Source organism: Rhinolophus ferrumequinum, chromosome 25 (genome assembly GCF_004115265.2).
Source record: "Rhinolophus ferrumequinum isolate MPI-CBG mRhiFer1 chromosome 25, mRhiFer1_v1.p, whole genome shotgun sequence".
Classification (NCBI taxonomy): Eukaryota; Metazoa; Chordata; class Mammalia; order Chiroptera; family Rhinolophidae; genus Rhinolophus; species Rhinolophus ferrumequinum.
The window spans coordinates 6,360,379-6,386,203 of NC_046308.1; the positions used below are offsets into that span (position 1 = coordinate 6,360,379).

The 25,825-nt window shown below is 45.2% G+C and overlaps 1 protein-coding gene across 3 annotated transcripts in view; it reads left to right on the top strand.

Annotated features, from left to right (window-relative positions):
• The first annotated feature begins 7,419 nt into the window (after positions 1-7,419).
• Positions 7,420-25,825, top strand: part of CCDC63 (coiled-coil domain containing 63) — a 55,398-nt gene continuing 36,992 nt past the window's right edge. For 2 of the 3 annotated variants that reach the window (XM_033097961.1, XM_033097960.1), the window contains exons 1-3: positions 7,420-7,441; positions 7,932-7,997; positions 19,085-19,234. The gene's annotated coding sequence lies outside the window, so the exon portion shown is untranslated. Of the gene's footprint in view, positions 7,442-7,931; positions 7,998-19,084; positions 19,235-25,825 lie in introns of those variants that run through there. The other variant, XM_033097962.1, reaches the window with a different exon arrangement.

Below are 25,825 nucleotides of genomic sequence, written 5' to 3' on the forward strand. Positions count from 1 at the left end.
CCCGTGTAATCATCACTAAGATCAAGATATAGAATCAGCAAGTTTGGGGTCTTTCTAGAATTTTTTTCTCTTTAAGACCAATAATTTATAGGTATAGATACACTAATATATGGATATATACATGGATATACTAAAATGCAGTATAATTTTATATAATTATTTTATTTTTCAAAAATAGGATCATTCTTGACTAAATATTCTGTGACTTTTTTTTGGTTAAAACATTTTTTTATGTCAATACATAGAGATCAAGAAACAACATGTGATCTGGTTCATTCATGCATTTATTCACTTACTCATTCAATAAATATATTTTTTGAGCTTATACAGTATGCTCCACTATGTGTCATTGAAGGGATTTAGAGGAGTGACATAAAGAAACTAGTAGAACCAGCTTTACTTTTTTAGATAGATCGTTCTGGAAGAAGTATGCTGTCCCTCACTCCCTTTAGTGGAAGAGGAGGGATAAAGCAGCTCCTTAAGTTGGGTGGCAGCTGCATTTTCCTTTTCAAATTTCAAGTGTTTATTTTTGAACAGGTATTACATTCAAGGAATTCAACATTCAAAAGGACTGAAGGACATTTTAGCCCAAAGTCTTTCTTCCATCCCATCCTTTAACCACTCATTTATGCTCCTGGGAGACAACTGTAAGAAGTCACTAACGTCTTACACATTCTTCCAGAGATAGTGGCGGTATCTGTGAGCAAACACACATACATGGTATTTTTATTTAATCCTTTTAAAACTCATCATTTCTTGTTCAACAGCATCTCTTAAGAGACCACACATATCAGTGCATAAAAAGCATCCTCATTCTTTTTTAGTGGCTGCAGTTTTCTATTGAAGGGAAAGACAACTATTTTCGAACCTTGCCCAGAAGCCTGGTGTTTTTCAGTCTCTGCCGGACTTCTGTCTGTCCCCGTTCAGTGGATACCTAAGTAGGTGGGCTGTGTGGTAGGCAGGACTCCCAGATCTGGAAATACTCCTTGGCCTGACTGCTGGTTTCGGAGGCTGGAGCTGAGTAAGCCCCAGGCTGGTCTTACTCTCTCTGATTTTAAGAAGCAGCCCTGGTTTGTTTATGGTCCTTTCGCCCTTGCTCCTGTGACCAAGTGAGTCACCAGTTGGCCTTAGGGCCCTCCTGCCCTCATCTGTTCTTGATCTCCCTCCCACGTGGGCATCCAGCTGTTCCACAGCTGTCTCTGAGCTCTCAGGCTTGTGCCCACAGTTTTTGGCAGACAGATCACCCTTGGTCATGGGATACAAGTACTCATTTAATGAGTACCGACTATGTGCCAGGCTGTCTGGTAGCCTTTTACAAGTTAATTCTCATAACAATTGTGCCAAATAGGTGTTGTTCCCATTGTATGGATAAGGAAACAGAAGGTCCGATGGGAAAGTCAGAGCTGGGTAATGGAACCCACTGACATCAGACATCTTGGTTGCTTTGTGCCCTAGGGCCCCCTGAGTTATTAAGCAGTAAGCATTCAATAAATATGTGCTGACTGAATGAATGAGTGAATTTGAGAGATATTTCCTGAGCAGGTCCTGTATGTTAGGCACTGGTCTAGGGGCTAGGGATCATGCAGTGAACCAAACAGCCTCCTGGGAGCTGAAATTCTAGTGGGGAAGACAATCTAAACAAATAAGCATGCAAACAAACAAAAGTAAGATAATTAGTAATAGGAGCTGTGGAGGAAATGTAAGCTGAGGTACTAGGCAGTGATTGTGGGGGAAAGAGGGTAGGTGCGCCCACTTTAGATAGGCCCACCTGTAAGGAGGTGACCTGTGGACTGAGTTCTGAATGGTAGGAAGGAGCCAGCTACACAAAGAGATGATAGGGAGGAAAGGATTCCAGGCAGAGGAGACTGCCTCTGTAAAGGCCCTGCGGTTGGATCAAGTTCGGTGGGTTTAGGAAACAGAAAGAATGCCAGTGTGGCTAGAGCAGACTATAAACAAGGTCAGAGTGGCTGGAGTTGAAGTTCAAGATGCTGTCCAGAGCCAAATCACGCCGAGACTTTCCAGCCACGTAAATAATTGGAGGGTTTAAGTAGCGGAATATTTTCTCAGGTTGCTGCGTGGAAAATAGACTGTGGGGTGCTGGCAAGAAAAGAGGCAGGAAGCACAGTGAGAAGCCTACTACAGTCACCTGGCCTGAGATGGTGGTGACCTGGACCAAGGTGGGAGCCATGGAGACAAAATAAAACAGATTGAGGGATACATTTGGAAAGGAGAGCCAAGAAGTTTGCTGATGAATTCTAGCTGGATGATGAGAGAACGCGAAGGATCAAGGATGACTCCTTGGTTTCCGGCTCAAGCAACTGCGTGGGTGGTGATGGAAGTGTTTATTGAGATGGGGAAGATGGGCGAGAAGTAGGTTTTGTTTTCTTTTTTTTCTAAATTTTATTGGGGAATATTAGGGGACAGTGTGTTTCTCCAGGGCCCATCAGCTCCAAGTCGTTGTCCTTTAATCTAGTTGTGAAGGGTGCAGCTCAGCTCCAAGTCCAGTTGCCTTTTTGGATCTTTAGTTGAAGGGGCACAGCCCACCATCCCATGCGGGAATCGAACCGGCAACCTTGTTGTTCAAAGCCCACGCTCTAACCAACTGAGCCATCCGGCCACCCGAGAAGTAGGTTTTTATATGGGCTGTTGGGGAGTGAGGAGGATGAAATGAAGTCCCATTTTGGATACAGGAAGTTGCTAGAGCCATTAGGCACCCAGTACACACATCAGTTAGCAGCTGGATAATGCGTGTGGGATTCAGGGAAGAAGGCAGGCAGGAGACTGATGAGTCATCCCGTGGGTGGTATTTAAAGCCATGAGACTGGATGAAACGGTGTGGGGAGTGAATGAAGACAGACCCCTCCTCAAGAGACAGGACGGGGATGAGGACGCGTGTCACTCAGAGTAGGGGACTGGCTTGCAGAACGGTGACCAGGACGTCCAGCAGCTCAGCCACAAGCCCAGAGTGGCCCTGAGGGGCCCTGGCTGGGCTCACTGCAGTGTTTTAGAAGCTGGATCTTAGATGCTGTTCACGGAGCTTTTGACCTTCTGCGCCCATGCTCTCGTTCGGAAGGCTCTCTGATGGCATTACTGGGTTTGTTGTTTACCTAACTCTTCCCTCCAAGAACTTCAGAAACCTGGTTGGGGGCCTCAGGGAACCGCCATCCTTCCCTTAGGGCCTTTGCCAGAATGCCAGTCAGGAGACTGGGACAGCAAATACCTCGTTCAAGGTCACAAGGGCTCAGGTAGAGCTGCCTCAGAACCAACGAGGCAGGTCCCCTCATCCACCCACATCCATGGTGGTTTGGTTCATCGTGAGGCTTTTGTTTTGTCAAGTGGGATATAAAAACAAAAATGAACTTCCCAGAATCATAAAGATGTTTTAGCAGGGGAGGAGTGGAAGAGACACCCCGAATTATAGAGCCTGAGGAGAGAAGTTTTAATATAGAAGTTGTGAACATTTGGCTTGTAATATGGGATATAATACCATCGTTGGTTTCCACTTGGAAACTTCAGCAAAATCTGCGGTACATCAAGGCTTTGGGGGTTAGGTTTGTGGTTTGGGGTGGAACAATGGGGTGGGCTGGAACTGGCCTCTGGAAGGTCCTGGGGTCTGAACCACATATGGGTTATGTTGGGAGTAGTTTTAAGGAGGCTGTGGAATCCCACGGAATGCTTTCTGCCCCGGACTGGAGCTCCTGGAGGTCAGGGAACACACATGACTCCCTTCTGTGTCCCTGTTGACCAGCATTGGACACGAACAGAGTAGGCGATCAGGAATTGTTTGTGAAATGAATGAGCCAAGAGAGAAGTAGGTGAGTGAATGTGCAGAGGAAAGAAGGGGAAGAGAAGTGGGCTGACACCAACAAGAAAGGCAAAAATTAAAATTCTGACAGTATCACGTTTGGTAGCCAGTGTCCAAGATGGCCCCCAATGATTCTGGTCTCCTGAAATTCACACTGGTGCTAGTGTTCTGCTTTGTAACAAATTACCACAGTTTCTGTAGGTCAGAAGTTCTCTTTTCAGGGTTTTCAGGGCTGAAACAAAGGCATCAGAGAAGCTGTGATCTCATCCGAGGCATGGGGTCCTCTTCCAAGCTCATGGGTTGTTGGTAGAATTCATTTTCTGGCCGTCTGATGGGAGTCCCGTATTCTTGCTTCCTGTCAATAAGGCAACATTCTCAGCTCCTAGAGGCTGTTCTCAGAGTCTTGCCACTGTGGTCTCCTCCATAGACAGTTCACGTGTAGTTATTTGCTTCTTCAAGGCCAGCAGGAGAAAATTGCTTTGAATGTCTCTGACCTCTTTTAAGGACTCACTTGATTAGGTCAGGCCACCCAGGGTGTTTTCCAAAGTCAACGGATTAAAGCTCTTCTGCCATATAAAGTAATATAAGCATGAGAGTGACATCCCATTATATTCATAAGTCCCACTCACACACAAGGGGCGGAGATTCTACAGGACGTGCACCCCAGGGGGTGAGAGTCTTGGGGGGCTGTTTTAGAATTCTGCCTACCGCCATTCTGTTGTGTAGGACCCTCCCACATTGAATAGGACTGGCCTGTGTCACCAGACGATATTACAGAAGTGATGATGTGTGAATTCCAAGACTAGGTCGTAAAAGACATTGTGGCCTTTTCCGCTTCTCTCCTTCTGTCCTTCTCCCCCTCCCCCTCCATCCCTCTTCCTCTCCTCCTCCCTCTCCCTCTCCCTCTCTCTCTCTCTCATTCTCTTTCTGTGGGAATACAGCTGCCATGATGTGAGGATGCTCAAGCAGCCCTGAATATCACACACACACACACACACACACACACACACACAAAGGATTTATTAAAAAACACACGTGAGCCTCTGGCACTTGGAGTCCAGTACCCAGGGCGTCACAGCGCACCCTACACCCTAAATAAACATCCACTCTCCTCATTTACATCATTTAGGCCCCAGGAAAAAGCATCTCCACATCTCTTAGATTGTGACCTCAAAATGACATTTGTGTCCACATGCCGTGAAGCTTCCTGGGTTGTGCTGCTGCCAAATCAGAGATGGACATGCTTCCAGGGCAGGGACAGTTTGAGCGTTGGAAGTACTTAGATAAAAGCAAAGACAAGTGAATGAACCGATAGCGTAAATGCATAAGGAACACTCAGGCTTCTCTGTGTTCCAATTTGTGGTTCTGGAGGTCCTCACACATTAGTGTAATCATTGAACAACTGCACCTGGCAGCTGTGGGGGACAGCCTCTCAAATGCCCCCCAATGACCTTTGCCTTCCGGCATTCACACTCCTGTGTAATCCTCTTTCCTTGAGTGTGAGTGGGACCTGTACTTTGTTTTTAGCCAGATAGAATACAGCAAAGGTGATAGGATTTCACATCTATGAATACCTCGCATAAGATTGTAACTACTGTGTTGCTTGCAAATTTTTCTTATTGACCCTCCTCCTTGCTGGCTTTGAGCCATATGGAGAGGCTCGTGTGGCATGAAACAGGGTGGGCTTCAGCCAACAGCCAGCAAAGAGCTGAGGCTCTCAGTCTGCCAGCCCATGGGGAATTGAGTCCTGAACCTCCGCACGAGCTTAAAGGCAGGTCCTTCCCCAGTTGAGTCTCTGATGGGACCCCCGTCCTGGCTGCCTGCAGCCTTCTAAAAAGAGACTGAAGCAGAGAGTTTAGCTAAGCCATGCCTGGATTCTTGACCATAGAAACTGTGAGATGGTAAATCTGTCTTGTTTTAAACTGCTAAATTTATGGTTATTTGTTACATAGCAATATATAACTAATACAGCAACAGAGGATCATTTTGAAATATTAAGTGATTCATGTTACCCTTAAATTTGAATACATATAGATCTAGATGTTGAAATGCATGAAATGTGATACATTCCTTTATTTTGCCTACTTGACATTGAATTCTAGGTTAGTGAGCAATTTTATTTTTGAGTAGTTATTAGAATTTAATTAAAATTTAAAATGAACATTTGTAGCTTTATTTAAATAATTTATTTTTAAATGTTATTTTAATTGTATATTTGTGTTTTGCCTTTTGACTTTAAAAGACAATTTTAATTTAATAGATAATTTAATTTTCACAGAAAAAATACTTTAGGAGAAAAATAACTCTTAAAAACAAAATGTTTTTATCTATGTAATTTTACTAACAATTGTCACCCCAATAAATTAAAAAAAAAATAAAACAAAAACAAAAACAAAAACAAAATATTTTAAATTGTTATATTTCTGCATTTACTTTAACGTACATTTCTGATCAAAATATATTCAAACTTTGTATATTTTGATATAATTTCACTTTATTTTTTATTCCTTTAGTTCATCACTGTTAATAGCACACAAATTATGTAAAAGTCATGATTATAGTAATATGATGAACAATTTTGCTAAAACGAAGGCAAGAAAAATAAGTTTCATGGAATAAATATATAGTAATTTATTGATTACATATGTCTTTTTAAAATTATTGATTTAGGCATCACTGACACATCAATACAATATCAATACAACATGCACAATGACAATTTAATTCAGTTACCTTTGATATTTTGCCAGTTTTCAGACATGTAAAAACCATAGCTTTATACATATTTTTGACTTTCTTGAAATTAAGGTATAGTTGTTAAAATAGGAAGTTAGAACATATTTTATCTGACAGTTTGTAAGCTTGGTTTTTACCAAGAAGACTTTTAGACGCATGGCCTGTGGGCCTCCATCTGTACTCTTGTCCTGGCCTTGCAGAGATCATAGCAGGTCGGCCCAAGGTCATTCAGGTGGCAGATGGAGCCGAGATCCAAACTCCCATCTTCTCAGACTGCAAGGTCTGGGCTGTGTGAGACGTGATTGGCCCTGCATCTGCTCATGGTCCAGTGGAGGAACTGCCACCTCAGGAAGCCCATAGAAGCTGGAATACTCAGTGGTCCGGGCAGGAGAGGCTACAAAATTGTGAGGTCCCGTGCAAAATGAAACTACATTATAATTAATAAATTATTAAAATTTATTAAATGTATTAAAATTATTATAATTACTAAAACTGTAATTCATAAAGTAGTAAGAATTTCCTAATGCTGACAGTAGAGCACTAAAGGAAGCAGGAGGCTTTTCTAAGTGCATGGCCCTGTGCCACTATATGGGTCGCCTGCCATTGGTCAGAGGGCTTCCTGGAGGTGGTGGCTCTCAGCCTCCTCATGCTTGTAATGGGTAGGATTGGATGTGGCCGAAGGAAGGGGCAAGAGTAGCTGGGAAGGAAGAGGTCCGTCTATGTATAGCACTTTATTTTAAAAACAAATTTGTTTAAATAAAAAATGTGAGTCAGTTCAAGGAAAAAAGGAAACAAAAGCATATGTGATATGCAGATGTGGAAAAAATTATGATGAATCATTGGAATGACTGGAGTTTGGGAAATTGCTCTCTGGGTGTGTGTGTCTACAAGCATGTAATTGTGAGTATGTGTACGTGAATTTGTGTATGAATCTTTGTGTCAGTGAAAATGAGTGTGAGTCTCTGTGAGTGTGAATGTGTGTCTTTATAGAAGCATGTCTGAGCATGTGGGTACTATTGTATGAATGTGTGTAGGGGAGTCTGTGAGGATGCAAACCTTTCTTCTAAACTTCTGCAAGGAGAATGTAAAATGTGAACTTGCCTACACTGTATTTCTAATACCTGTGTATATGAGTATGTCAGCTACTGCCGCCATAATGCTATGTAACAAACAGGGAAATGGGGAAAGACTGCTAACACAATGGACATGTTTCCTTTTGGGGTGATGAAAGTGTTCTAAAGCTGATTGTAGTGATGGTTGCACAACGGTGAATATGCTAAAAAAAACACAAACCATTGACTTGTACTATTTAAATGGGTGAATTTTATGGTATGTGAATTATGTCTCAATTCAGCTATGACACAACAACACTTATTTTTTTGCTCATTAGTTTCCCGGTGAACTGTGGCTCTTCTGGAATCACCTGGGCTTGGCTCCGGGCTGCAGTTGAGTTCAGGTATGTTCTATATGTTTCTTCTACAGGTCTTTCATACTCTTTGGATCAGCAATTGCTTTCATGGTGAATAGCAGAAGTGCAAGGAGGTGAGCAAAGACATGTAAAGTTTCTTAACGCCTTGGCTCAGAACTAGCATATCACTTCTGCCTACACTCCATTGGCTGAAAACAATTGCATGGCCAAGTCCAAGCCCAGCGTCAACAGGACAGGGTAATACACTTGCTTCACTCTCATGGGTTTCCCTGTCTCGGGGCTCACATGAGCCTGTGTGAGCTATCTTGCTTCCAGTCTGACTAAAACCCAGATGTGAAGCCCAGCCTCGTCCCTATTTTTGAGATGAAATCCAGTCACACTCAGTATTTAGTGCATTTAGCAACTTTGCTGAAGATTTCAGCAAATCTTATGCTGAAATCTTATGGAGAAGGATCACATGGCATATTATACAACCTTCCACTGTATTTATGGCTCCATCACTCTCCCATCTCTGCTTAGGGACTTCAGGAAAGACTTCTGGGAGGAGGTGACATTTGACCAGATCATGAAGGCTGAGGAGGATTTGGGCACAAGACTATGATAGGAAAGGACATTCCAGGGACTAGTGGTCCACAGGCCCATGAAGTGGCTTGTAGTGTGTCCATCTAGGCAAGAACTTTTCCAGAATTACCTGCCCTGTATGGTCCTGGGTTAGCATTGGCTAAGGAGAAATTTGTGTGAGATTTGGAAGGTAGAAGTGAAACTGAAGCCATGCTTTTTATGCTCTGAAGGTTAAGGCAGGGCCCCAGGCAGTGTGGACACAAGTACCAATTGTCCTTGTGGATCCAAGTTCATCTTCCCAGGTTCCAATTTGTGCTTGTTCTCATTCATGCCTAGCCTTTCTCCTTGACAGCTGCTCTAAGTGATGCAGAGACAAGATCATTGAATAGATTCCTGTGCCAGCTCCCACAGTAGTACACAGTCTAACCTTTGTAATCAATCCTTTCTTCTGTGGTGCTCATAGTGGTTCTCTGGTCTGAACCATGACTGATATAGCCGGAATCATAAAGGCCTCTCTGTGCCACACTGATGCATTTGGGCTTTATCTTTTAGAATGTTTTTTCTCAAATTTCTGTCATTTGAGGGGCACTTTGACAGAGGTAATGCTGAATGTTCACCAAACCCCTTTCTTCCTGAACTTACGGCTACATCTCCAGTCTCCCTTGCAGCTAGATGGGACCATGTGATGAAGTTCTAGCTAATGAATGTGGGCTGGAGTGAAGTATGCATGTCTAGGCGTAGTCCCCAAATCCTCCCATGTGACACTGTAGACTTGCTCTCACTTCTCCAGTCTGCTAGTTGAATGCAGAAGGTCCAATGGTGGAGCCCGAGGCCTGGAGGTTTTCAGAGCTACTAGCTGGGAGGAGCCTGGGTCCCTAAATGACTCTGTGGAGCAGAGCCCATACCCCTGTACCATGCATTGGGCTGTAACATGAAAAACAGAACTTTATTACCTGAAGCCAGTGAGATTTGGAATTGTTTGTTAGAGCAGGTAGGCGACCTGCTTAATGAAAACAACCATCTTCACAGTTTTAGCATAACCTTTTACTATCTGTATTGTTGATTTAATCACTTAAAAAGTTCCTGTTTATAACCTTAACTTATTTAAAAAGAGAACTTCTTGTCACTATCCATAAAGAGAAAGGCAGCATCACTCATGGTAGAGAAAAGGTAATAGTAAGAAATAAATGCAGTGACAATCAAGCAATGATATGAAATGCTTGCCATATCCTTTTCCTTCTAAGAGCTCTGGAGCCTGAGACCTACTCTCATTTTGCTATAAAGAGAGATTAATGAGTGTTTGATAGGTGTTAAAGACAGGTGAGTGCCAAATTAAGACTTTCTCTGTAATGTTCTTGAGCCATCAGCGATAATCACGCAACACTCTATGAAATTACCTGAGCGAAAGAAAGCTGAACAATCTTAAAACATTTCTTTTGCGGAAAATTTCAAACATGTACACATAATGTAATGAGAATAGTAATATAAGCCCCCACGTGTGCATTACCCAGCTTCAACAGCTATCAACTTTTTTGTCATTCTGGTACATCTACTATCCATCCCCCCCATTTCCTTTTTTGATGGAATATTTTAGAATAAATCCCAGACATCATATAATTCCATCCACAAATACTTCTAACAATAAGGACATTTGAAAAAATTCACAATACCACTATTGTGTTAAAAATCAACAATTCCTTATTATCATTTAATACTCAGTCGGTGTTCAATTTTCCCTAATGACCACAAAAATGGTTGTTACAGTTGTTTTGTTTAAATCCAGATCTGAACAAGAGCACACATTGCATTTGGTTGATATATACTTGATCTCTTTTAAACATGTGGTGGATTGATTGCAATAAATGGCCTCTGTATCCACTGCCTCAGCTATGTGACTTTGCAGCTTCTTCTGTTGAGAGGTAGAGTCTGTGTCCCCATCTTGGAATCTAGGCTTGACCATGTCACTTGCTTTGGCCAATAGGATGCAGCAGAAGTGATGATTTCTGGGTCTGGGCCTTGAGATGTCTTGCACGATTCCACTGAGCCTGCCCTAGACCAAAAGAACTGCCCATCTGACCACAGATTCATGAGAAATAATTAATTGTTATTTTAAATTACTATGTTCTAGTGTGGCTTATTACATAGCACTATTGTGGCAAATAGATAACTGATACAAATCGACAAAATTTCCCCTCCTTTTTAAAATGTCATTTACTTGCTAATGACATTAAGTTTTTGGTTCTTTAGTGTCTGACATTTTAGATTTTTGCTAATTACATCCCATGTGTCATTTAATGTTAGTCCCCATATTTCTTGTGAACTGGTAGTAGACACACAATGTCTGGTTATCCTACTTTGAGTATTGTTAAGATTGAGCAGTGGGTTCAGCAAATAATTTTAGATGAGGTTATACCATGGATACTTCCTGGAGGAATCAGGCTTGAGTTGGGCCTCTTTCAAGGACAAATGGGATTTAGATAGGCCCAGAGAAGGAGGAAATATTCTAAGTGAGGAGAGAAGGTTGGAGAGTGTTGCGTCAGAGAGTGTTCTGAAAATACAGAGCTAAAATTGGTTAATCATCCTCATATCTGCTTCCATTGTTATCCTCTGGTCTAGAGGATAGGGCAGGAACCAGATTGCATGTCAGATTCTAATTCTAATAAGTTGGTAATGGGTGCATGAAGTACTTTGTTGGAATACATTGTGAAATCACATTCCTGCTCAGTGGGAAAGACTTCTGTGATCTACTAGTGATGTCTGTCGTGGGTCTGGGGTGCTGAGTAGTGGTATGACTGCTGTGAATCTGCCTAAAATCAGTGACTGCCCCACCTCAGGATCTTTGACATTAGACCCTAGAAGGAAATAAGAGCTGAATGGGATACCTGACATCGAGTGTGGCAGACCTTGTTGGCTGCTTACCAACCCTCATTCACGTTTTTGCCTTTGTTAGTGGAACTTTAGATGATAGAGATTGATTTAGACATGATCAGTGACCCAGTTCTGGCCAATGAGAAATAAGGGAAGTCTGCTCCTGGGGCTTCTGCAGAATTTTTTCTTCCTGAATTAAAAACAATGTGTGAAGAGATGCTTCCCACCCCAACTTCCTGTGAAGATGGTTGTGTGAGGACATGATGCCTGGAGCAGTGGCAGCCATATTGTGGCTATGAGGAGACATGGCCAACACGTCAAGGATGGTGGAGAAATAGGAAACGAACCTGGGTTTTTGAAGTTGTTGAGTCAGGAACAAACTCTGGAACCAGTTTCTACATCAGTTGTTATGTAAAAAGTAAACCTCTGTTATTTCATCCATGTTTAGCCAGGCATTCTTTTACTTGCAGCCAAAGACAACCCAAAGTACATACGGACCATCTTCTGTGCTTCATGGACATAGTTCAAGCTAGTATTTTCAATCCATGGCTGAGACACGAAAATAATTTACTGGGTCATGACCAACATAAAAAATAGCATAGATAGTAATGAGAATGCACACACATAAAAAGAATAAACGTTGTTGCAGCACTATTGTTTTAATTATGTGTGTCCCAGCTTAGGTTCTCCAAGGAAGCAGAGCCTGAGACAGAGGTTAGTGTTTGGGAGGTTTATTAGGGAATGTCCTTGAGATCAACTCCTGTGGAAGGGAGGGGCAGGAAGCAGGAGTGGGCAGGGGTGAGGTGAAGCTAATATGGGGGCTCAGCAATAACCTTGACTAACCCCACAAGGAATACAGGACCCAGGAGTTAACATGGGTCTTCAGAATTGTCCTGTGTTGGGCCAGGATAGCCAGGTCTTTATCCTTCCCTTAATTAGTCACTGGACATGAGCCACCCTGGGAAAGGGTTGTGACTTTGGGCAAGGTGGCTCCCTGAAGGTGAGGCAGGGACTCAGACCAAGGGGCTGACGCTGGAGGCTCTCTGCAGGTAGCACTCCCAGAAGCTGGGGCAACAAAGCCTTCCTTGGAGGAGGATGGAGCATTTCAAGCCCATCATTGTGTGTGTGTGTGTGTGTGTGTGTGTGTGTGTGTGTGTGTGAGAGAGAGAGAGAGAGAAAGAGAGAGAGAGAGAGAGAACCAGATTGTGATGCAAATGTATTTCTTTTTGTGGGATCTGGTTAAAGCAGTTTGCAAGCCTCTGGCTAGGCTGTTGCATTTCCACCTGAGTTGTTTTCCTTCTGATTGCCTTTTGGGGTGTAGTCACTTTTTCCAAGGCTCCGCTTTGCTTTCGAGAGGCATCCCTGTCTTGGCGAGATAGCCCCCTGGCATATTCAAACACCAACGAGGAGCTGAGCTGTTGGTGCCTCCCATACATTAAGAAATGACAGCAGCTGCCAATGTCCCAAATGAAAATGACTAAGGAGGATTAAAGCCAGGTGATGTCATCGTCATCCCTGAGTCCTCTGATCCTCCTGGTGCCCCTTTAGCCTGTCTTGGCGGGCTCCTCTTTACCCCAGTTCATTTCTATTTCCCTTCCCCAGCAGATTGTATATAGCAATTGTATTTTAAGTCGTGTAATTATAAGGGGGTTAGAGGCTCGGAACAAGCTCTGCTCTTGGGAAAAATCTGGAGGAACCTGTTACGCTGTTGGTTTGCAACACCCTCCATTAGTGGCTCCTTGATTGTTGCCTAGAATAGCGGGGAAAGGAGGGTGAAAATCAGAGGGGCTGTGCCTCTGCCCTCTGAATGGGAAAGAAGGCCCCAGGCTTCTGCAGAGCTAGAATTACAGTCAGGCTTCCCTTGCCAGAATCCCCTGGGGAGCTTGCTAAAATGCAGATTCCTGGACACTTCCAAAGATCCAATGAATTGGGCTCTCTAGGGGATGGGACTCAGGAATCTGCCGTTAAAAAATCTTTTCTCTTTGAAATAATTCCACTCTTGCTGAAATATTGCAAAGGACTCATATATATTCTTTATCCTGATTTTTGCCACATTTGCGCCATCATTTCTCTCTTTCCATATATAAATATGCATATTGGTTTTTTTTTCTGAATCATTTGAGAAGTTGCAAATGTGATGCCTCTTAAGAACAAGGAAATTCTCTTACGTAACTACACCAGAATTATCAAATTTGGGATACTTAGTATGATGCAGTACTATTATCGAAGCCACATTCCATAGCAAATTTCCCTAATTGTCCTCCACCTGCCTTTGTTAATAATCCAGAATCACACAATGCTTTTAGTGGTCATTTCTTTTTTGTCCTTTTAAATCTGAAACAGTTCCTCAGACTTTTTTTTTGTTTTTTTGTTTTTTGTTTTGGTTTTTCATGACCTTGACATTTCGAAGCATCTAGACCACTTGTTGGGGAGAATGTCCCTTCGTTTGCATTCATCTGGGGACCCTGTATTTTAAACATCTCCCTTGACTCTGAGCCCTTTGAGAGGGTTAGGCAGCCCTAAGATACAAATACTCAAAACTCTTACCTCTCAGTAATGCCCAAAGGACATTTTAAAAAAAATAGCTTTGTGGGGCACCAGATTTAGCTCCTTACAGGGTTTAGAGTTTGGAATTTTTTTTTTTAACATCTGATTTACTCAGCACTCAAATCCGAGAGATTTCTTAAATTGCCTGGGTTGCTAAGCACTGGAGTCTGAAGGGATTCCACAGGGCCTTTAATTTCTCCGACTTTGATCCTCCGGAAGGTGGGAGGTTCTGGCAAGGTCAGCAAGCAGGTTGCTAGTTTGGGGTGGGAGGTGGTCTGGGGGGAAGCAGAAGGGGACAGAGGAGGCAAGACTGGTGGGAAGAAACACAGCAACCATTTCCTCCACGGGCGTGACATGCAGGGAGCTTGGAGCTTGGGGGGATTTCCTCACCAGACCTCATAACTGTTCCCGGGTAAAACATCAGCAGCTCCATTTTGCAGATGGGGTAACTGAGGCTCAGAAAGGTGATGTCACTTATCCCTCTTCACTTATTTAGGAAGTAGCTGAGCTGGGATTTGAACCTAAGTCTGTCTGACCATGAGGGCACCCCTCTCACCAGGGAACAATGCATGAAGGCAAAATTTGTGGTCCTGATGGGAATTCAAGAAAGAGGAGGGCAGGCGTGGGTCACCCTGATCCTGGTCTTGGGACGAGAAGCCCTTGGCAGCGCTTTGACTTCCGGGGCGGCAGGATGATCGTGAGATGTTTTGCTCTGACACGACGCCCAGGATCACCTGCTCCAGTCCCTGCTCAGCCACTTCTGAGCCTTGTCACCTTGGCAAGTTGCCTAACCTCTGCCGTGACTTTCCCTTCTGGAAAGTGGGGATAACCACATTACCTACTTCCTAGGATTAAATGAGTTAACGTAGTAAAATGCTCTGAACAACATCTGGTAAATAGTGTTTGTTACGTTGACGTTCGCGGTCATCATCATCTCACTATCTGCTGCAAACCCATGGGAGGGTGTGGGGCTGAGAAAATGAGCACCTTTGGTGAATCCACTCCTCTCCCTGCTGCCTGTGTCCGAGCTGGTCTCTGCTGAGTCATTGTACTTCTTTGTCTTCATCTACCAAATGGAGACCTTACCCCAGGCCTTGTCTGGCCTCCAGACCCTCTTAGAAGGGGGTTAACCCTGTCTGTCCTTGAGAGTTCCGCGTCCTTATATCTCAGGATTGAGCTGCGTGCCCTGGTTAAACACCAGCATCTTCTGGAGGCCAGGTGGTATCTAGCTCACCGCCATAGCTGTCCTAACACCCCAAGTCCTCATTCACTCACACACACACTCAGCACCTTTATTGAGTACCTACTGTGTGCCAGTTACTGTGCAGGGTGCAAGGAAAATAGAAGACAAGGTCCCCACTGTCATGAAGCTCACGGAGGGGTTGACAGACAGCAGAGAAGTAAACAGCAAATGAATATATAATAGCAGAGAAAAACAATGGCAATGAAAGTAAAAACAAGGCAAAGCAAGGAAAGGGGTGAGAGAGTGACAGGGAGGGGGGCAACAGGGGTGGGGTATAAGTAGGCTCAAGGAAGTGCCTTTTTGCGGGACACTCAGGGATATTCTGGAATACCTGGGTATTCCTAGGTAAATACCTCTCGGAATTTGTTGCTGACACTGCCATCCACTCTCACCCAACCCCTAGTTACCATCTTCAGACCCTGCCCCGTTTCAAAGGAGGCCAGGCCCCGCTTCACCCAAGCTCCTGAGGACAGGTTGGAGACACAAATGAATTGTGCAAGTTAATGCAAGTGTCACCTTTGGCCTCTTAGAAGCACAGGTTGTTCCTAAGGATTTTGGCTCGCTTCCTGGAGGCAAAGGGAGGTACTCCGTTATCTCTGACTGCTCTCTGGGCGTTAGGGCAGGTTCTGGTGTTCTCTCTGGACAGCTCCCTGTCATTTACCCAATCAATGTACCTGACTGAACCTGGGTACATGCCCTACTTGGCACAGAAAACACTGCTTTTTCTTCCTCCTTATTTGCTACCAGGATGTTTTACTAATCTTCATAATAACCACTAGCATTTATTGCCAATTTACTCTTTATACCCATCAACTTAATTAATTCTCACAAGGACCTTAGGAGGCAGAACTAGTGTTACCCCCAATTCACAGAATAGGAATTTGAAGCTGTGGCAAAGGCTGCTCTGTATCCCCTAATGTCCATTCTAAAGTCTCCGTCTTTGAAAGTAAAAGAAATCCAATTTTTAGCAGGGAACATGTGTATATACTAATAAGCATTGAATTGTACCCTTTAAATGAACGGATTGTGTGATATGGAAATAATATGCCAATAAAGCTATTTAAAAACAGTCAGTAGTGCCGAGGTTGAGAAAGCCTGGACTAGTAGGTAATTAGTTTGACAGAAGAAAATTGGGGGATCAGGTCAAGGGACCATGCAGAGCAGGTGCAGAGTTTGAATTTTATTACCCCTGATTAGTGGATTCATCCCTGGATACACATCCGTATTTCAAGATTCTTTGAGCACCTGCTTTGTGCTGGGCGTTGTCATGAACGTCATCCGTGTAATCCCCATGACGGATCTGTGGTTAGGCCTGCAACCCATTGTGCAGATGAGTAAGCTGAGGCTCAGAGAGATTCATTGACTTGCTCAAGGCAGCACAGCTGGTAAATTGCACAGCTTGAGTCTGAATGCACTTGGATTTGTCCTTGACCCCAGGGCTTTCCACTGCTGTATACTGACCCTTCGTGAGCCATCTTCCCTGGCTGGCCCCTGCCACAGCCCTGGTTGTAGCCTGTAGTCCTGGGGACACCCCAGGAGGCCCTCCCCAGAGTGCTGATGCTCATCCCAGGTTGCAGTTGGCATCTGGATGGGGGTTGGTTGCTTAGCAACATGGATGCAGATTCTGCCCTGAGCCAAGGGAACCATCTCTTCAGAGTCTTGGCTGCAGGACTTTCAAGGAGAACAGCCCCAGGAGGGCCTGAGGGAGCTGGAGCCTGGAATGAGTGGGGAGGGTAGAACAACTATGCTCCTGTGGGGGTTTCTGGAAATGGGGGCCCTCCCCCATTAAGGGAAGACTCAGTTTTAGGGGACAGTGACAGAGAACAAGGAGACATGGATCCGTCATAATGATGTCATTATTATTATAACTACAAATATGTTGCTTGAGCGTCTCTGTGTGCCAGGTACTGTGCTTAGCGTTTTATATTCCATAACCCTCCCCAGACCCAATGCAATAAATTATTATTATTATTTCCCCTTTGCAAACAAGGTACTGGGGCTCATGGAGGTTAATTGACTTGTCATGCCGCGGAAAATGGGGAAGCTGGGATTTGACCCCAGGCCTCTCTGACATCCCAGCTCAGCCCCCGTTACAGCCCTGGTTGGGCACTTGGTGGAGAAAATCCACCATGTGGCTCCCAAGGCCTTATGTGGCCTGTCTTGCGCTCCCTGTCACTCTGCTTGCTCCAGACACACCATCCTTGCTTCATTTCCTTAAACACTACAACCTCTTTCCAGCCACAGGGCCTTTGCACTTGCTGTTCCTTCTGCCTGGGATACTCTTCCATGCACTCTCTTCACTAGGTTTACTCCTACTCATCCTTCTGGTCTCCAGTGGAATATCATTCATTCATCATCCAAACATTGAGTGCCTCCCAATGCCAGGTAAACATTAGTAAATAAAATATACATGATCCCAGCCCTCTTGCAGCTTACAAGCTAATGAAAGAGACAATAAACGAATAGACAAGCCAATAAAGACAATTACAAACTCCTACTTCCCCTGGGAAATAGTCCCTGACTCCCCTGCTCTTTGGCAAGAATAGCTCAGGAACCTTCTTTAGATGGTCTTTCATAGTGTTTAGCCCTATTAACTGATAGTTAATCAATTAATTGTATATTTATTTATTTAAAGCTGGTTTCCTCTCATAGGCTATAGGTTCTGTGAGGCCAGGGACTGTGAGCCTGGACTGGGAGGGTTGGTACTGTTATTATCAGAGGAAACTGAGGCCCAGAGAGTTTAAGCAACTTGCCCACGGCCATACAGCTGGTAATAGGTAGAGCTGGGATTCGAACCCATGTTTTCAATCAGTAGATTATGAGTAGGTTATGAGTAGGAGAGAGAGAGAGACAGAGAGAGAGAGAGAGAGAGAGAGAAACAAGATGAGGAGGAGGAAGAGGAGGAGGAGGATGGGAAAGAAGAAAGAAGAAGAAGTGAGGGAAGGAGGGAAGGAAGGGAAGAAGGAAGGAAGGAAGGAAGAAAGGAAGGAAGGAAAGAAGGAAGGAAGGAAGGACTAAGATCCATGCTAGGGATCAGTGTTCATGCCTTCATGGTCAGGTCCCACTGGAAGCTGTCCTCTGTTTCAGTCAGGCCCAGCCACCTGGGTCCCCTGTCCTGCAGCTGTGTGGCAGCCCAGAGTTGCACAACAAGCTGGGAAACTCCTTATATAACATGCCACCCACCAGTTTGCTTTGGGCCACAAGGGAGGGAGCAGGAGAAGGCAGCTTTGAATGTCAGAGGAGCCTTTTGAGATCAGCATTTCAACCTCTGCTTCTTAGCTGAGCAAACTGAGGTCTCAAGTGTGTGATCTCACAGCATCTGGATCCAGCCCAGGGTTCTAGAAAGTTCTCAGTTACCTGCTTCAGTGTTCCAGAGGGTGCATTCTCACAAGACTGTGAGCCAATAACCTGGGCTTTCTGCGACCTTCTGTGTTCTCATATCAAGGAAGGATTTTGGCCAGAGAACCCCTGAGGACAGTTTTATGCAAGGCTGGGGCCAGGAAACAGAAGTCTGGCATGATATGCCAAGCGTGTGCTAAGAGTTTTCCATGAATCCACAGCTCTACCAGCATACAGTGAAGGAGATCTTATTGTCTCTGTTTGGTATCATTTTGTTCCCTTTCTTACCAGTCGTGTGACCCTGGGCATGTCCCTACATGCTCCTGAGCTTCCATTTGTGTTTGACATGAGAAGTATGAAGGGACTTACCCAAACGCATACTAGTAAGAAGGAAAGCCAAATTTGTCCATCCACAAATTTCCCGAGTCCTTAATATATGACAACTTACTACTATTTTGGGGCAGGAGTGGGCAGAGCTGATTAAGAACTCTACTTCTGCTCTCAAGGACATTACAGTCTTGAGAAGGAATAGCAAATGTGGTTTTTGTCTTGACAGACTGCCTGAATCATTTGGTAATGGCTGCCTGCCTAGAGTGCTGCATCCTGGATCTGTGGGGAAAGAATGCCAGGATTGATTGATAATGTCTGCCACAAGATCAGACAGGAGAACTGAGTACTTGCAGTGCTGGCGTTGGAGACACCAGTGGTAGAGTTTAGAATGGCCTTTGAGGTGGCGGGACAGACTGCTAAGGTCATTGGGATGATTACTGAGCGCTTACTCATGCCATAATGAACTCTGACAACAATGAGGTGCTGACAACCAAGGAGGTGCTAGGTCATTGTCAGCGTCACTTTTTTCAGGACTCCAGGGGTAGCATTCACTCAGCAGTTTGTGTAAATGGTACCCTCTGGTGCACAAGAATGATATCTCCTGGAGTTGTGGGACATGGCAGCCTGAATGAAGCAACAGAGGCCCAGAGAGGTTAAGTCACTTGCCCAAATCACACAGCTAGCACATGGCAGAAGTGGGATTTACGTTGAGATCTGTCTGACTCCACAGCCCAAGCCTATAACCACCATGCCCTCCTGCCCACCAACGATTTGCCAAATCTGGAAAATGGTTCATCCCTGACTGAACTTTGGGAGATGGCTTAAGCGGTGTGCCTTCCCCACGTAGGGTTCCCTGTAGGGGTTCATGCCTGTGCAATCCTGAGCACAGGGCCTGGTGCACAGTGAAAGTAACTCAGAGTGGTGAGGGAGAGGGTGGCTGGGAGATTGAACCCCAGTCTGAAGCTAAGTGTGAGAAGGGCAACCCTAAAAGAGAGAGGGTGGCAGCTAGCAGCATTTGCCGTGAAAAGGAAGCAGGTGAGTCCTTGGGCTCAGGGCAAAAAGGTAAAGGGGGCCGAAAAACAGATTTGGGGGTGAAAGGGGTACTCAGCCCTCGAAGGGGCTGCTGGTGTTTCCATCTCCAGGTGTATCAATCAGTTAGGGTCCCACACAAGACACAGGGGTGTCTGATGAAGGCACTTGTAACAGAGCTGTGGGCAGGGGAGAGGGAACCAGCAGGGGCTGGTGACACTCCTGGGACTGGCAGAGCAGGGAGCCCCTGTCCTGAGGGAGCAGAGGGGCGAGGCTGTTCTGGAATCTGGCAAGAACTTGGCCTTGAAACAGGAATGCAGCTCCCATGGACCAGGCCACCTGCATCCACACAGTGGAGGGGCAGCCTCCCAAACCTCATGGACTAAGAGTAGACGAGGGAAACTGGGATGCTGTCTGCAAGGAGGCAGGAAAACTGGACAGACATTTATCACACAGCCCTGACCAAGATGACTTCAGAACATTCTGGCCACTCTCAAATTCTTTAATGACCATTGACTTGATCAGCTTTTATTTTCTGGGACATTAAATTGTGTGGAATATGGTGGAACTTTCAAATGATGCAAATTCAGGGCAGGGTAGGTAGCTGGGGGAATGGGGATGAGAAGGGAAGAGGTGCGTGTTCAACTACAGCCCTATGTCAGGCTGCCGCCTGTTCAACTCAGAGAAGTCCCCAGAGGGTGCAAAACACAGCATCCCCAAGCTCCCTGCTGGTATTAATCAGCAAATGTCTCAGGAGCAGGTGTGCATGAGTGAATTTTGGGGTCACGGCAGGTAATCGGTCTGGCCAGACTCTCCGCTGATCCTGAGCCATTGGATTAATCTAAATCTCTCAGAGGAGAGGATGATTTTTGAGAAAACCTGGGACCAAAGAAATGAAAGTTGGACTTAGTGACCTCAGGCTTGCTCACTGGGATTATTTAGGAAAGATACCATTGTGTTTGAGACCCCCTGGGATGTGGGGGTGGAAAACATGGAGCTCAAAGGTCCTGGGAGGAATAGAAATAGAAACTCAGGTGGGGGGCTGAAGTGAACTAGGGAATTCATGCCCTTCTCAAGGGGGCAGTTACGACCCAGTGTTAGCTGGTTGTCACCAAATGAGCCAGCTGGGCTGGATTTGGCTCCTGACTCTGCCTCTTACTGTGTGACACTGGGTAAGTTACTTCCTTTCCCTATGCTTCAGTTTCCTCATCTGTAAAATTGGACAATAATAGAACCCATCTCATGGAGATGTTCTGAATGAATGAATGTCTGCAAATGTCTAGAACAGTGCCTGGCATGTAGTAAAAAGCACTATATATGAATGTTTGCTAAATAAATAGGTAAGAATGTAGGTCCTTTGTTGCTGGATCTTCCAATCTTTCAAGGAAAGTAAATCTGGAAATCCAAGTTTTAACAATCATTTTAATTGCAAACACTCAGGCAGTTTAGAAACACCTTAAATATTGACAGAACATTTTGAGGTAGATACTGTTATCACCCCCATTTTACAGATGGGGAAACTGAGGTACAGAGAGGTCACAGAACTTGCCCTAAAGTTACAGACTAGTGAGTGGTGGAACTGGAATATAGGGTGACCAACGATCCTGGTTTCAGCGCTGGAAGTCCTGTGTCCCAGGAAACTTTCATTCCAGGAAAACCAGCACTGTTGATCACCCTAGATTCAGACCTGATCATTCTGGCTCCAGCACTCTGCTCTTAACCACTGTACTCTTTATTTTCTCTTGCATGAATATTCCTGATTTTTAAATGTTTTCATTGTGGGCCAACTTGCAATTACTGCAAGAATATGATGTTCCATAGCATCAGATTTCCTGCTTGTTATAGAGATGTGCCTCAGTTTTCCAATCTGTAAAATGGGAAAAATAATACAGACTTCCTAAGATTATTGTGAGGATTAAATGAAGTCACATATGTAAAGCACTTAGGACTGTGCCTGGCACAAAGAAAGTGCTATGTAAATATTTGCATGTATTGTTGTTGTTAGACATACACACTCTCAAGACCCCCTCAGACTTCCTGCATCTGAATCACCTGGATTGAGATCTGGGCATCTGTTATTATTTTTGTTGTTTTTAATACCAGGTTCCCCCATGCAACGAGGTTTGGGAGTCAGGAATCCTGAGGGCAAGTATGAGTTCCGCAAGTCATGCACTGTGTAACCTTGAACAAGTTTCTTTGCCTCTCTGTGCCACACTTTCTTCCTCTTGCAAAGTACCGATATTTAGGGGTTTAGAGGCTTCTAGAACCTCTTAGAAAAGGAAAGCATTTGATATAAGGCAGACGAGGAGGCAAAGAGGTAAGAAGGGAAACCCCACATTATACTTGGAGAGGACTCAGGATTTAGGCTTGGGGACTAGGTTTCTCAGTCTCACTCCATGTGCCAGTTACTAAGCTGCTGTCGCTCAGCTCCAAAGCTGCCCTTCTATACTTAGCTGGGACTGGGTCCTCACAAGCCACACTCCTGCTTTGTCAGCTGCTCCTGGGAGGCTGTTCCAATAGGGGGCATGTGCTAGAGACTGCAAGCTGGAAGAAAGACAAGGGACTTGCTACTTCCTGTTCTTGTCTGTTCTGGTCAATGTCACCTAAGAAACACTTCTGCATCCTGGCAGTTTTTATATACACACCCTGGAACCAAACTTATTGTGTCCCCACAGAAAGATCAATTGCCAAATACCCCCTACTCAGAGGTCTGAGTCCCAGTTCTGTGGGGCCTCTCCTCCGAGCCTCTGGGTGGTGACACTCTAACCTGCAGCCTTTTCCAGTTCTCCAATATCCATTCTAATTCTCTGTGAAAATGATGGCTGTAGTTTCTGTTTTCCTGTTGGCTGCCGTGACTGATACATTCTATGCCCACTAAGGAGCAAAGTGGTCCTGCTCGCTCGGAGACCCAACCTGAGGGAGCAGCTCTACCTGGAAATTGCCAAGCATTGTGGCGGAGGGGAGAGAGCCTGGCGGATCGCATGCTAGCTCTTCAAGCTTCTGTTCATAAGTGACATGTCACTTCTGTCCATATTTCATTGACCATGTCTAGTTCAACAGGGGACGGGCAGTGATTATTTATGACCACTAGTACAATCTACTGGTGTGTCCTTGGGAAGACCCAGAAACTATACTCTGCTCTCCTTCCTGACAGTCCACGCTAATCAAGTCCCTAATTAGATTTTCCTGAACAATAATCAGCAAGTTATTGTACATTTACTATGTGCTAGCCTAAGCACTGATTTTTGGAGAGTCCATGTGTTGGGAAAAATTCCCAGGGTTTACTGGAACCAGCCTCCAAAAGAGGACAGGGCTGAAGGATGGAAGAAAGGCTGACAATTCCAGAATTAAACAAGAACTTACAGATAGAAGCAGAGTCTTGGGTGGAAGCAAAACGGTGGATTTCCCCACTGGAAAGCGGATGGGGCTTGATAAACATGTAGATCTGTAGGCTATATATATGTAGCATATATATATGTAGGATATATTTATGTAGGATATATATATATATCTGGCAGGAACACAGGTGACCTCTAGCCAAGTGGCATGTGCTTGTTAAGAGCTGTATACTCCAAAGCAGTAAGAAACGTAATTGGCATACTTATCTATGTAAGAACATTCTTCTCAGGTGATACAGCCTACTCCTCCCAGGGTGAAGCAGTGATCACCGAGAGCAACTTGTTTCTTAAGATTGCGCCGGCCACGTCAAGCACTAGAAACCATTTTGCCTAATACCGTGAGATAAGTATCTGTTACCCCTGTTTTTCAGAAGAGAAACTGAGGCTCAGAGAGGGGACATGACTTGCCTAAGGCTACAGAGCTGTAAGAAGCAAAGCCAAGATTTGCACCCCAGTCTGTCAGACTGAAGCCCAAATTCATCAACTCTGTACCCTGTGGAGTGTCCCTTCTAGCTCTTATTCCAGAAACCTGAGAGAGGAGGAACAAGGAAAACCAGGGATTTAATGGACTCAGCCCCTTTAACTGGCAAATCCTGCTTCCCACTCAAGGTTGCATGTTCTCTGGAAGGGCAGCCCAGTTCTGGAGCTCAGCAATCCAAGATTCTGCCCCGTGAACCCACTCCACCGGCCATGCCAACTGCTGGCCTTGGTTCTCGGTTCTCTCCTAGCTGCCTCTGCCCTGCACCACGCTCAGCCCAGCCTGTTTCAGAATTCTGCCCCTGGAACGTTCCCAGGAGGGGAGAGAACGCCCAGGGATCCCATGAGTCTGAGCTCTCCCAGGGCTGCCGTGCCCCTCAATGTACAGAGGACACTGGGTTGTGCTTGGGACAATAGCCATTTGAGACTTGTCCCAGCAAACATTGATTTTTCCCAATTAGAATATAAGCCCTCAGAGAGATGCACGGTGTCTTTTGTATCTTCCGCATCATATTAATGGCAGCTGAGGCGCTCATGCGCCCTGGCGTCAGGTACCATGCTAGGTGCCTGTTTTAAGGGACCCGGGATGTGTTTTAATCAGGTGAGGTAAGACAAACAGACAGGGGGATGCCTGTCGTGGAGGAAGAGGTTTATGCTCTCACATCCCTAGAAAGAGGCACAGCACACGGGGAGCATTTAGGAAAAACTCACTTCTCCTGTGTTTCTCCTTTAGTCTCACACGACTACCACACTCAACACTTCTGACAGCAGGTGTGTGAGTTTCTCCGACACCCAGCAAGTCTCTGAGACACCAGCTGGGTGTCCTATAATTTAACTCAATACTGACACTACCTACCTGGAGATAGCATCAGATACCACCGGTTAAGGACTCAGTCCCATGAAACTGTCCCCCAGTTCAGATAGCAATCACAAGTAGCAGGTCCCCAGATTATGCACAACTTCTGTCTGACTGGCTACAATTCGAGGTTCCCAGGACCTCCTCCCATTGGGATTCAATTATTTGCTAGAACAGCTCACAGAACTCAGGGAAACACTGACTTATGTTTGCCAGTTTATTATATAATAAAGGCTATATGTCAGGAACAGCCAGATGGAAGGGACGCATAGGGCAAAGTACAGGGGAGGGGCGAGGAGCTTCCATGTCCTCTCCAAGCGTGCTACCCTCCCAGCACCTCCACGTGGTCACCACCCAGAAGCTCTTCGAACCCCATGCTCTGGGGATTTTAATGGCGGCTTCATCACCTGGGCATGACCCGTCATTAACTCCATTTCCAGCCTCTTTTCCCTCTCTGGAAAATGCCAAGCTTCTAACCATGGCTTGGGCTGTCTGGTGAGCAGCCCCCGTATAGGAGCCCACCGAGAGTCACCTCATTAGGACAAAAGATCCTACTATCACCCAGGAAATTCCAAAGGACTTAGGAGCTCTGTGTCAGGGACCTGGATCAAAGACCACATAGTAGAACAAAGGATCCTCCTCTGCTCTTATCACTTAGAAAAGTACAAGGATTTTAGGAGTATCCAGAATCTTCTCTTTCCCTCTTTCTCCCTAGCTCATTGTGCTAGCCTCGCCTGTCGGGGTGGGACCATGACAGGGAGAGGAAGATAGCATATATGGGACTCAGGGATGGCCCAGTTATTTACTTTTTTAAAATGATGGACACATTTGGCCCCACTTGTGGTGCCAAATTGAAATTAATGCTGGCTTCACTCCCAGGCTGGTTCCCCACCCCACCAGAGGGCAGAGCGTCTGCAGCACTGAATCCAGGAAAGTCACTTGCCTGTCTCAGGGGAAGGTGGGGAAGGGCTGTGACAGTCGGGGCCCCAGAAGAAAACTGAATCCAGCTCAGATGGGTTCCAGGACTTTACAGAAGGGACTTCTCTCTGAGTTCTCTGAGTGTGGACAGGGTTACGGGATCAGAAGGGAGGATGAGGCACCAAGAGATTAGCAACAGAGGGACGCCTTTCCCACAGGATAGGTAGGAAGAGGCAGGGGAAGGCAGGAACAAGTGTGACTTTAGTTCAGTGAGGCAGGAGCTGGGGAG